This window comes from Globicephala melas, chromosome 7 (assembly GCF_963455315.2).
Source record: "Globicephala melas chromosome 7, mGloMel1.2, whole genome shotgun sequence".
In the NCBI taxonomy this organism is placed as follows: domain Eukaryota; kingdom Metazoa; phylum Chordata; class Mammalia; order Artiodactyla; family Delphinidae; genus Globicephala; species Globicephala melas.
Window position 1 is genome coordinate 55,477,435 of NC_083320.1, and position 12,720 is coordinate 55,490,154.

A 12,720-nucleotide genomic window follows, 5' to 3' on the forward strand; every position below is an offset into this window, starting at 1 on the left:
AAATTAGGGGCATATCAGTAGGACAGTGCTCCACAATCGTTTTCAGCCAGTTGATTAGATACACTTTTATAAGCCGCCTTGCAGACCTCAGCCATCAGAAGTAGAGTTCCTTTTTGCATAATGTGTAAAAGATAAGTCTTGGGAATGGCAAGAGAAAGGATTGCCATAAGCATTCTAAGCCCAGTGAAGTCACCTCCTTTCTGAAGAGCCACCTTCTTGCTAACACAGTCTCTGTGAGAGTTAAGATATTCCAGGAGTTATTTGACTGATAGAAAAGAACTATTTAATAGTTCTGAGACAATTCAGGCAACAGTGAAGAGGACTTGGTTTGTATGCCTGATCTCCAGATCTTAAAAGAGAGTTCAATGTTAAACGTCCAGTCTAACTACAGAATCACTGAGCCCCACTCCTGTTTAGCTGCTGCTTCAAACCATTGGCTATTTCAGATAGACTAGGAGTGAAAAAAGGGGGCAGCACTAGTAAATTGCTGAGTGCTCTAAGGAAAAAAACTCAAGTCTGAGAGTTCAGCAACTCTAGTCTTTGAGCTTCTCACACCCTATCTAGATGTTTCTAGAACAACATTGAAACACCAGCTAGCACATTTGCTTGCAATCATGTAAAATTCATAGATTTCTAGCCAAAATGCTGTATAAGCAACAACTTCCTCAGAATCTTTTTGGAATAAAACAGATCTATTAATTTTTGCTTGACTCCCAGAGAGCTCAGTCTAATACTATTTGCATGCCTTAAATGTAAATGTAGTTAACTGACTTCCACAGTCTTTTCCATATTGAGGTTGAACATGCTTCTTGCCAACTCTCAGGAGACAAAATTTATAAATTTTGCCGATATCAACAGAATAACAGAAAGCCTTTTCTCCTGGGTGATGGAAAACTTGATGTGATCCAAAATTACAGTTTTGGTGTAAACCATTATAGCTGTGGAAAAACTGCTGATTATATATATTTCAAATATGTGTACAGTAATGAAACACATGTAGGCAGTAAAAACACTTGTTGAGAGCCTATTACGTAACTAACTCATGTGCTATGAGATGCAAAAGTATTTAAGCCTATGCTTCATCTACATGGTAGAATTAGCTAGTTAGGAGTTAGCATATATGTGGGAAACAAACTGTGTGATACTATCAGATGGAATAAGTGTGATGTAGGTGACCATGGTGAAGGATTTCCTAACCCCTCTCCTTACAAGAGCAAAGCCCAAGCAGAGTGCCCTGATACTTGTTTCATGCTACCTAAGAGGAACAAATGTTTCACATGAAGCGTGGTCCATTGAGATTCCCACCAAAGGCAAAACCTCAGTGATATCACATTCAGGAGGGCCATCTCTGCAAACTTATTCCTTCTGAGTCCTGGAACACTTGGCCCTTAATAACCTAGATCCCCATGGAGAGGAGACCATAAGTACAGATTCAAAGTGTGAACCCCTAACATGTGGAATTTAAATGCAGTGGCCTTTATTTGTATTTACAACATCTCTTCTAATATAAGGCACACAAAAAAAGTGAAATTAACTCCTGAAACATGCACCAAATTTCTTTATTGCACTGACTTTCATTACTTATCTTATTACTTTCATTACTTAAAATTAATGGAGTTGTTTCCAGTTTGGGACTACTGTGGATAAGGTTGCTATAAACATTCTTGAATATGTCTCTAGGTGGACATGTAGATGAATTTCTGTAACATACACATCTAAGAGTGGAATTTCTAGGTCATCAAGTATGCATGTATTTAATAGATAATGAAATGCCAAACTCTTCCAAAGGGATTGTATAAAATTGATTCCAGCAGCATGGGAGAGTTCCCATATGAGAGTTCTGACATGTTACTGTCAGCCTATTTAGTTTCAGCTATTATATACTATTATCTTGTTATGGTTTTAATTTGTGTTTCCCTAGTTACTAATGAGATCAAGTGCCTTTTTGTGTGTGTTTATTGGCCATTTGGATATCATCGTTTGTGAATGTGTAATAAAGATAGATCTCCTGTATTACCTTCTAGAAGCCTTACAGTTTGTCCTTTCACATTTACACCTACAATTTACCTGGAATTGATTTTTATTTATGGTGTAGAGATCAGGTTTCTTTTTTTTTTTCCGATATGAGTATCCAGTTGTTTCAGCACCACTTGTTGAAAATATGTTGTTCTATAATACATTGCCACCTTTGTCATAAATCAAGTGTCCATATAGCATTAGTCTGTTTCTGGGCTCTGTATTCTATTCCATTGGTCTGTTTATCTACCTTATGCCAGTATCACACTGGCTTAGCTACTGTATATTCTTTTAGATCTTCTACATACAATTATATCATTTGTGAATAGTAACAGTTGATTTCTTCCTTTCCATCCTTATACCTTGTACTTCTTTTTCTTGCTTTAGCCAATTGGCTAGGACCTCCAGTACAGTGTTGAAGAGAAGTAGTAGTAGTGGCACCTTTATGTTGTTCCTGATTTCAAAGGGAAATCTCTCAACACTTCACCATTGTTTGAAGTGGGTTGCTGAGTTTTTGTTTTGTTTTGTTTTTTAACAAACGTTTTCACAGGTTAAGGAATTCCCCTTCTAATCCTAGTTTGCTGAGAGTTTTTATCATGATTGGATATTGAGTTTTATCAGATGTTTTTTCTGCACTGGTTGAGATGATCATAGGATTTTTCTCTTTTATTCTGTTAGTATGGTAAATTACATGGATTGGTTTTCCACTGTTCAACCAACCTTGCAATGCTGGCATAAACCCAACCTGATCATGATATATTGGCCTTTTTATGTATTACTGAATATAGAGTAGTATTAAAATTTTGTTTAATATTTTGTATCTATGATTACAAGTAAGGTTGGTCTATTATTTTCCTTCTTCTAATAGAAACATGTCAGGTTTTGCTGGCCTCATGAAACACGCTAGTGAGTAATTCTTTGTTTTCAAGGCTCAGGAAGAGTTTGTATAAGATTGATCATTATTTCTTCCTTAAGTGTTTGCTAGAATTCACCAAAGAAACAATCTGAACCTAAAGTTTTCTTTATGGGAAGTTTTTCATTAAAAGATTAAGTAGGGCTTCCCTGGTGGCGCAGTGGTTGAGAGTCCGCCTGCCGATGCAGGGGACGCGGGTTCGTGCCCCAGTCCGGGAAGATCCCACATGCTGCGGAGCGGCTGGGCCCATGAGCCATGGCTGCTGAGCCTGCGCATCCGGAGCCTGTGCTCCGCAACGGGAGAGGCCACAACAGTGAGAGGCCCGCGTACCGCAAAAAAAAAAAAGATTAAGTAGTTTAATGCTATTCAGATTTTCTGTTTCTGCTTGTTTCAGTTTTTAACAGTGTTTTTCTAGCACATTGTCTACTTCATTTACATTTTCAAATTTATTGACAAAGTTTTTCGTAGTATCTTCTATTATCATTTAATGTCTATAGGATCTTTGGTAATGTCCCATTTTTTTATTCCCAACATTGGTTATTTTGCTATCTCTCTCTTTTTTCTTAAAATCAGTTTGCCAGGCATTTAGGAATTTTATTACTTTTTTAAAGGACCAACCTTTGACTTCGTTGATCCTATTATATGTATGCTTTATTTTTTATTAATTTCTGTTAATATTGCTTATCATTTCCTATCTTCCCCTTTTTTTTTCTAATTTTTTGAAATGAATGCTTAGCTCATTGGTTTCTCAGCCTTTTGTTGTGTTTCTTTTCTGATATATGCATTTAGGACTATAAATTTCTCTATAAGCAATTAACTTCAAGTTTCAATAACATTATTTTCATTATTATTCAGTTCCAAATAGTTTTCTTTTGTATTTGAAAAGAATAATTTGTATTCTCTCTTGTTTAGGGGTGCAGTGTTCCCCAAATACAAATTTGACCTAATGACTGTATTGTTAAGTCTTTTATATCCTAATATTTTATTTAATTATTTTATCAATTATTGAAGTATGTTAAGATCTCCCACTATCATTATGGATTTATATCTTTTTCCTTGTACAGCTAATCTTTGTTTTCTGTACTTTGAAGCTATATATCAGATATGTCAAAATTATTATATTTTCCTGATTAATTGAACATTTTATAATTATCAGATATCCCTCTCTTTTTTCTAATACTGATTTTTGTCTTAAAGTTTATCTACACCAACTTGTATGTGTGTGTGCAGGGCAGTGGTGGTCTTATCCTATGACTTTTAATCTTCTTGTATTCATATATTTTGGATGTGTCTCTTGTAAACAGCATTTAGTTGTTTTCTTTTAGGAAGTATTAGCACAAAATCTTGGATCATTTAGCCTATTTAAATTTAATTCACTTACCAATATATTTGGTGTAATGGCTAAGAGCACTAGCCTCATTGCCAGACAGACTTGGGTTTGAATGTTGGCTCCACCATTGATCAGATGTGTTGTCTTAAGCTTGTCACATTAATATCTTTGGGCTCAGCTCCTTGTCTGTAAAATTAGGATGGTAATAGCTAATTCCCAGGGGTATTAAAGGATTAATGAGCAAAAATATAGTAAATTCTAACTGCTCTTATGGAAGTGGGAATGAGGCTGGTATAAGGATAACAGCCCTCCTGCATAAGATAATGCATGCTAGAGGGAAAGGAAGTAAGGTTGAACAAGAAATGTGAGACCAAATCTGGGGAGCATTGAAAACTTAGCAGAAGAGTAAACACTTGATCTGGTGGAAGTTAAGTTCTTGAGCAGGGAATTATCATGACAATCCTGGAAAGACCACTACTTTGGAATTCATTCTCAAGTGGAAGTCAGCCTATCAGATATACCTGAGAAGCTGTCCACAGTTGTAAAAAGAAGCTCTACCAGCAAATGATGAAGACATAAAGAACTCCTACAGGGACTTCCCTGGTGGCACAGTGGTTAAGAATCCGCCTGCCAATGCAGGGGACAGGATTTCGATCCCTGGTCCAGGAAGATCCCATATGCCATGGAGCAGCTAAGCCCGTGCGCCACAACTACTGAGCCTTTGCTCTAGGGCCCACGGGCCACAACAAGAGAAGCCACGGCAATGAGAAGCCCGCGCACCACAAAGAGTAGCCCCACTCCCCGCAACTAGAGAAAGCCTGCGCGCAGCAACGAAGACCCAATGCAGCCAGGAAATAAAAAGAACTCCTACAAAAGAAGTTAGTAATGTTTTTGAATGAACGGAAAGCATTGAACTGTGCTTAGCTGTCTGCTCCAGTAAAGGGCACTGAGTTAGCTCAAGAAATGAAGATGTTTAATGTGAAAGTGGCTACAGGTGGTAACGCATTCTATTGCAATACCATTCTATTTCAGGATGTCACAATCACCCTATGTAGGGTAAGGAGGAACTGCATTAATTAGCCAAATTATTGGGCTGGAGTTGAAAATACTTTATGTTTTCTTGCTGCTCTGCTACTCACTTGCTATGTGATCTAAAACTCTGTTTCTTCATTTCTTTGTACTTTAGGTAAGAATAATTTCTGGCCTGCCTACCTCTCACATTTACTGCAAAATGATAAATGTGCAAGGACTTTGGAAACCAAAGTCAAAAGTTACTTTAAAATAATTATTTTCTTTAGAACATATAAAATCAAGATTTGCTCTTTATCAATTAACACTCTAAACCAGTAAACTTTTAAACTTTTGCTTTTAGGCAAACTTAAACTCTTTCATCTGTAGGACTTCTTTATAATCTTAAAAACTGAGAACCTCTAAAGAGCTTTCATTTATTTTTCCCCCCATGCATCTTTTTTTTTTTAATTGGAGTATAATTGCTTTACAATGTTCTGTTAGTTTCTGCTATAAGTGAAGGGAATCAGCTATATGTATACATATATCCCCTCCCTCTTGGACCTCCCTTCCACCCCCACCCCCATCCCAGCCATGTAGGTCACCACAGAGCACCGAGCTGAGCTCCCTGTGCTATACAACAGGTTCCCACTAGCTATCTGTTTCACACATGGTAGTGTATATATGTCAATCCTAATCTCCCAATTCGTCCCACCCTCCCCTTCCCCGCCACTCCCCCACCCCCGCCGTGTCCACATGTCAGTTCTCTACATCTGTGTCTCTATTCCTGCCCTGAAAATGGGTTCATCTGTACCATTTTTCTAGATTCCACATATATGCATTAATATACGATATTTTTCTCTTTCTGACTTACTTCACTCTGTGTGACAAACTCTAGGTCCAGCCATATCTCTATAAACGACCCAATTTCATTCCTTTTTATGCCTGAGTAATACTCCATTGTATATATGTACCACATCTTCTTTATCCATTCATCTGTCGTTGGACATTTAGGTTGATTCCATGTCCTGGCTATTGTAAATAGTGCTGCAATGAACATTGGGGTACATGTGTCATTTTGAATTATGGTTTTCTCAGGGTATACGCCCAGTAGTGGGACTGCTGGGTCATATGGTAGTTCTATTTTTAGCTTTTTAAGGAACCTCCATACTGTTCTCCATAGTGGCTGTATCAATTTACATTCCCACCAACAGTGCAGGAGGGTTCCCTTTTCTCCACACCCTCTCCAGCATTTACTGTTTGTAGATTTTTTGATGGTGGCCATTCTGACCAGTGTGAGGTGATACCTCATTGTAGTTTTGATTTGCATTTCTCTAATAACTAGTGATGTTGAGCATATTTTCATGTGCCTCCTGGCCATCTGTATGTCTTCTTTGGAGAAATGTCTATTTAGGTCTTCTGCCTTTTTGATTGGGTTGTTTTTCTTGATATTGAGCTCCATGAGCTGTTTATATATATTGCAGATTAATCCTTTGTCCATTGCTTTGTTTGCAAATATTTCCTCCAATTCTGAGGGTTGTCTTTTTATCTTGTTTATGGTTTCCTTTGCTGTGCAAAAACTTTTAAGTTCATTAGGTCCCATTTGTATATTTTTGTTTTTATTTTCATTACTCTAGGAGGTGGGTCAATAAAGATCTTGCAGGCTTCCCTGGTGGCGCAGTGGTTGGGCGTCCACCTGCCGATGCAGGGGACGCGGGTTCGTGCCCAGGTCCGGGAGTATCCCACGTGCCGCGGAGCGGCTGGGCCCGTGGGCCATGGCTGCTGGGCCTGCGCGTCCGGAGCTTGTGCTCCTCAACGGGAGAGGCCACAGTGGTGAGAGGCCCGCATACCACAAAAATAAATAAATAAAAGATCTTGCTGTGGTTTATCAAAGAGTGTTTTTCCTATGTATTCCTCTAAGAGTTTTATAGTGTCTGGTCTTACATTTAGGTCTTTAATCCATTTTGAGTTTATTTTTGTGTATGGTGTTAAGGAGTGTTCTAATTTCATCCTCTTACATGTAGCTGTTCAGTTTTCCCAGCACCACTTTTTTTTTTTAAACATCTTTATTGGAGTATAATTGCTTTACAATGGTGTGTTAAGTTTCTGCTTTATAACAAAGTGAATCAGCAATACATATACATATATCCCCATATCTCCTCGCTCTTGTGACTCCCTCCCACCCTCCCTATCCCATCCCTCTAGGTGGTCACAAAGCACCAAGCTGATCTCCCTGCCAGGACCACTTATTGAAGAGGCTATTTTTCCTCCATTGTTTATTCTTGCCCCCTTTGTCATAGATTAGGTGACCATAGGTGCATGGGTTTATCTCTGGGCTTTCTATCCTGTACTATTGATCTATATTTCTGTTTTTGTGCCAGTACCATACTCTCTTGATTACTGTAGCTTTGAAGTATAGTCTGAAGTTGGGGAGCCTGATTCCTCCAGCTCTGTTTTTTCTGTCTCAAGATTGTTTTGACTATTCTGGGTCTTTTGTGCTTCCATACAAATTGTAAAATTTCTTGTTCTAATTCTGTGAAGAATGCCATTGCTAATTTGATAGGAATTGCATTGAATCTGTAGATTACTTTGGGTAGTATAGTCATTTTCATAATATTGATTCTTCCAATCCAGGAACATGGTATACTTCTCCACCTGTTTGTGTCATCTTTGATTTCTGTCATCAGTGTTTTATAGTTTTCTGAGTACAGGTCTTTTGTCTCTTTAGGTAGGTTTATTCCTAGGTATTTAATTCTTTTTGTTGTGATGGTAAATGGGATTGTTCCCTTAATTTCTCCTTCTGATCTTTTGTTGTTAGTGTATGGGAATGCAAGAGATTTCTGTGCATTAATTTTGTATCCTGCAACTTTACCAGATTCATTGATTAGCTCTAGTAGTTTTCTGGTGGCATCTTTAGGATTTTTGATGTATAGTGTCATGTCATCTGCAAACAGTGACAGGTTTACTTCTTCTTTTCCAGTTTGGATTCCTTTTATTTCTTTTTCTTCTCTGATTGCCATGGCTAGGACTTCCAAAACTATGTTGAATAATAGTGGCAAGAGTAGACATCTTTGTCTTATTCCTGTTCTTAGAGGAAATGCTTTCAGTTTTTCACCATTGAGAAAGATGTTTGCTGTGGGTTTGTTGTATATGGCCTTTATTATATTGAGGTAGGTTCCCTCTCTGCCCACTTCCTGGAGAGTTTTTATCATAAATGGGTGTTGAATTTTGTCAGAAGCGTTTCCTACATCTGTTAGGATGATCGTATGGTTTTTATTTTTTAATTTGTTAAAATTGTGTATCATATTGATTGATTTGTGTATACAGAAGAATCCTTGCATTCCTGGGATAAATCCCACTTGATCATGGTATATGATCCTTTTAATGTGCTGTTGGATTCTGTTTGCTAGTATTTTGTTATCCTCATCAGTGATATTGGTCTGTGATTTTCTTTTTTTGTGATATCTTTGTCTGATTTTGGTATCAGGGTGATGGTGGCCTCGTAGAATGAGTTTGGGAGTGTTCCTCCCTCTGCAATTTTTTGGAAGGGCTTAAAAAAGATAGGTGTTAGCTCTTCTTTAAATGTTTGATAGAATTCACCTGTGAAACCATCTGGTCCTGGACTTTTGTTTTTTCAAAGATTTTAAATTACAGTTTCAATTTCATTACTTGTGATTGGTCTGTTTATATTTTCTCATTCCTCCTGGTTCAGTTGTGGAAAGTTGTACCTTTCCAAGAATTTGTCCATTTCTTCCGGGTTGTCCATTTTATTGGCATAAAGTTGCTTTTAGTAGTCTCTTATGATCCTTTGTATTTCTGCACTGTCAGTTATAATTTCCCTTTTTTCATTTTTAATTTTATTGATTTGAGTCCTCTCTTTTCCTTGGTGAGTCTGGCTAAAGGTTTATCAATTTTGTTTATCTTCTCAAAGAACCAACTTTTAGTTTTATTGATCTTTGCTATCATTTTCTTTGTTTCTATTTCATTTATTTGTACTCTGATATTTATGATTTCTTTCCTTCTAGTAACTTCGGGTTCTCTTTGTTCTTCTTTCTCTAGTTGCTTTAGCTGTAAGGTTAGATTGTTTATTTGAGATTTTTCTTGCTTCTTGAGGTGAGATTGAATTGCTGTACACTTCCATCTTAGAACTGCTTTTGCTGCATCCCATAGGCTTTGGGTTGTCGTGTTTTCGTTGTCATTTGTTTCTATGTATTTTTTTAATTTCCTCTTTGATTTCTTCAGTGATCTCTTGGTTATTTAACAGTGCACTGTTTAGCCTCCATGTGTTTGTGTTTTTTACAGTTTTTTTTCCTGTAATTGATTTCTAATCTCATAGCATTGTGATAGGAAAAGATGCTTGATATGATTTCAATTTTCTTAAATTTTCCGAGGCTTGATTTGTGACTCAAGATGTTATCTATCCTGGAGAATGTTCCATGTGCACTTGAGAAGAAAGTGTATTCTGCCACTTTTGGGTGGAATGTCCTATAAATATCAATTAAGTCTATCTGGTCTATTGTGTCATTTAAAGCTTGTGGTTCCTTATTTATTTTCTGTCTGGATGATCTGTCCATTGGTGTAAGTGAGGTGTTAAAGTCCCCCACTATTATTGTGTTTTTGTCAATTTCCCTTTTTATGGCTGTTAGCATTTGCCTTATGTATTGAGGTGCTCCTATGTTGGGTGTATAAATATTTATAATTGTTATACCTTCTTCTTGGATTGTTCCCTTGATTATTATATAGGTCCTTCCTTATCTCTTATAACAGTCTTTATTTTAAAGTCTATTTTGTCTGATATGAGTGTTGCTACTCCAGCTTTCTTTTGATTTCCATTTGCGTGGAATAGCTTCTTCCATCCCCTCACTTTCATTCTGTATGTGTCCCTAGGTCTGAAGTGGGTCTCTTGTAGACAACATATATACAGGTCTTGTTTTTGTATGCATTCAGCCAGTCTGTGTCTTTTGGTTGGAGCATTTAATCCATTTACATTCAAGGTAATTATCAATATGCATGTTCCTATTACCATGTTCTTAATTGTTTTGGGTTTGTTTTTGTGGGTCTTTTTCTTCTCTTGTGTTTCCCACCTAGAGAAGTTCCTTTAGCATTTGTTGTAAAGCTCTTTTGTTGGTGCTGAATTCTCTTAGCTCTTGCTTGTCTGTAAAACTTTTGATTTCTCTTTCAAATTTGAATGAGATCCTTGCTGGGTAGAGTAATCTTGGTTGTAAGATTTTCCCTTTCATCTCTTTAAGTTTATCCTACCACTCCCTCCTGGCCTGCAGAGTTTCTGCTGAAAAATCAGCTGATAACCTTATGGGGATTCCCTTGTATGTTATTTGTTGCTTTTCCCTTGCTGCTTTTAATATTTTTTCTTTGAATTTAATTTTTGTTAGTTTGATTAATATGTGTCTTGGTGTGTTTCTCCTAGTGTTTATCCTGTATGGGACTCTCTGCACTTCCTGGACTTGGGTCCTGGACTTGCTATTTCCTTTCCCATGTTAAGGAAGTTTTCGAGTATAATCTCTTCAAATATTTTCTCAGACTCTTTCTTTTTCTCTTCTTCTTCTGGGACCCCTATAATTCAAATGTTGGTGTGTTTGATGTTGTCCCAGAGGTCTCTGAGACTGTCCTCAATTCTTTTCACTCTTTTTTTCTTTATTCTGCTCCTTGGCAGTTATTTCCACCATTTCATCTTCTGGCTCACTTATTCATTCTTCTGCCTCAGTTATTCTGCTAGAGACTCCTTCTAGTGTATTTTTCATTTCAGTTATTGTGTTGTTCACCACTGCTTGTTTGTTCTTTAGTTCTTCTAGGTCTTTGTTAAACATTTCTTGTGTTTTCTCGATCCACACCTCCATCCTATTTCTGAGATTTTGGATCATCTTTACTATCATTATTCTGAATTCTTTTTCAGGTAGGTTGCCTATTTCCTCTTCATTTATTTGGTCTTGTAGGTTTTCACCTTGCTCCTTTGTCTGTAACATATTTTTTTGTCGTCTCATTTTTTTTGATGGGTGGGGCTGTGTTCCTGTCTTACTGGTTGTTTGGCCTGAGGCTTCCAGCACTGGAGTTTGGAGGCAGTTGGGTAGAGCCAGGTCTTGGCACTGAGATGAGGACCTCTGGGAGACCTCACTCCAATTAATATTCCCTGTGGTCTGAGGTTGCTTCCTTAGTGCTTCCACCACAGGAGCTCAGGCCTGACCCTCAGCCTGTGAACCAAGACCCCACAAGCTGCACAGCATGGCAAAAAAAAAAAAAAAAAAAAAAGAGCAGAACAATAACAAAGAATACAAAATAAAATAAAATTAGAAAAATAAAAAATATATTAGTAAAAATATAAATGAAACAACAGCAAGGTAATACAGAACCACAATAGCAAAAATAAATAAATAAATAAAAGGCCTTGTCTGTGGTGGCAGAGCTTAGGTGGGAGCAGGGCTTAGGCAGGGTGGGGTTTAAGCAGGGGCGGGGCCTAGGCTCAGGACCTGTGTAGCTGGAAAAGGCCCTGTGGGGTGTGGGGCTTAAGCTCAGCACAGCCAGAGGGGGCCTCAGAGTGTGGAGGTTTAGGCCTGGAACCCCAGTAGGCTTGTCGAGACCCAAGTGGGCAGGGGAAATGCTGGACACGTTCCCTTCTCATCCTCCAGTCCTCTGCGGGCCTCTCCCCATCCCCACTGATCCCCTCACTGTGGGTGGGCACCTCCCAAGTGTAGGAACACCTCCCCTCCCCCAGCCGCCCCTCAAAGACACCAGTCCTGCCCCACCTCCACTTCTCCTCCCCCCTTGCTACCTCCCCAGTCACTCGGGGGTTCCTCCCATCCCCTTAGGTGTCCGAGGTTCCCCACCAGTGCCTGGAAGTGCCCTAGTTGTGAGTAGATGTGAACTCCCTGTTCTACTCTGCCATCTTGACTCCACCCTGGAGCTTTTGTTTATGTTTATATCTACCTACCTGCCTATCTATACCATATTAGAAATTAAAATTTAAAAATATTTAAGGTATTCCTTTATCGATTTATTTTAAAATAATAATGAGAAACCTATACATATTTATATAAATAAAATATTTTACTAAAAATGACTATGTTTTCTGGGGCGGGGGCAGAAGAAAACACAAGAAAAATAGCATTCAATTACATTTTTGCAAAGTCTTTAATGTCTTAATAAAAGACAGTTGGATTCTTATATCTGCTTCTGAATTCAATCTGTTGAGATACCACATGCCATGTAACTACTGAAAAACTCTATGTTATACTCATGAGAGAATCAGAATGAAAAAGACAAATAATGTCTTAGTCTTATTATGAAAATAGTTTTGACCTTGCTGACCCCCTGAAAGGGTTTGGAGGACCCAACGAAGTTTTCCATACTACAACTTGAGAACTGCTACTCTAAAGTATTTCTGTAGACGTCTACTAAAACGTTTGCTGGGTAAGCTCTAGACAACTGAATGCTAAAAGTA

General features: G+C 38.0%; 1 protein-coding gene across 2 annotated transcripts in view; it reads left to right on the forward strand.

Moving 5' to 3' along the window:
- Nucleotides 1–12,720, forward strand: part of NFE2L2 (NFE2 like bZIP transcription factor 2) — a 183,534-nt gene that overhangs the window by 757 nt on the left and 170,057 nt on the right. The gene's annotated exons all lie outside the window — the stretch shown is intronic.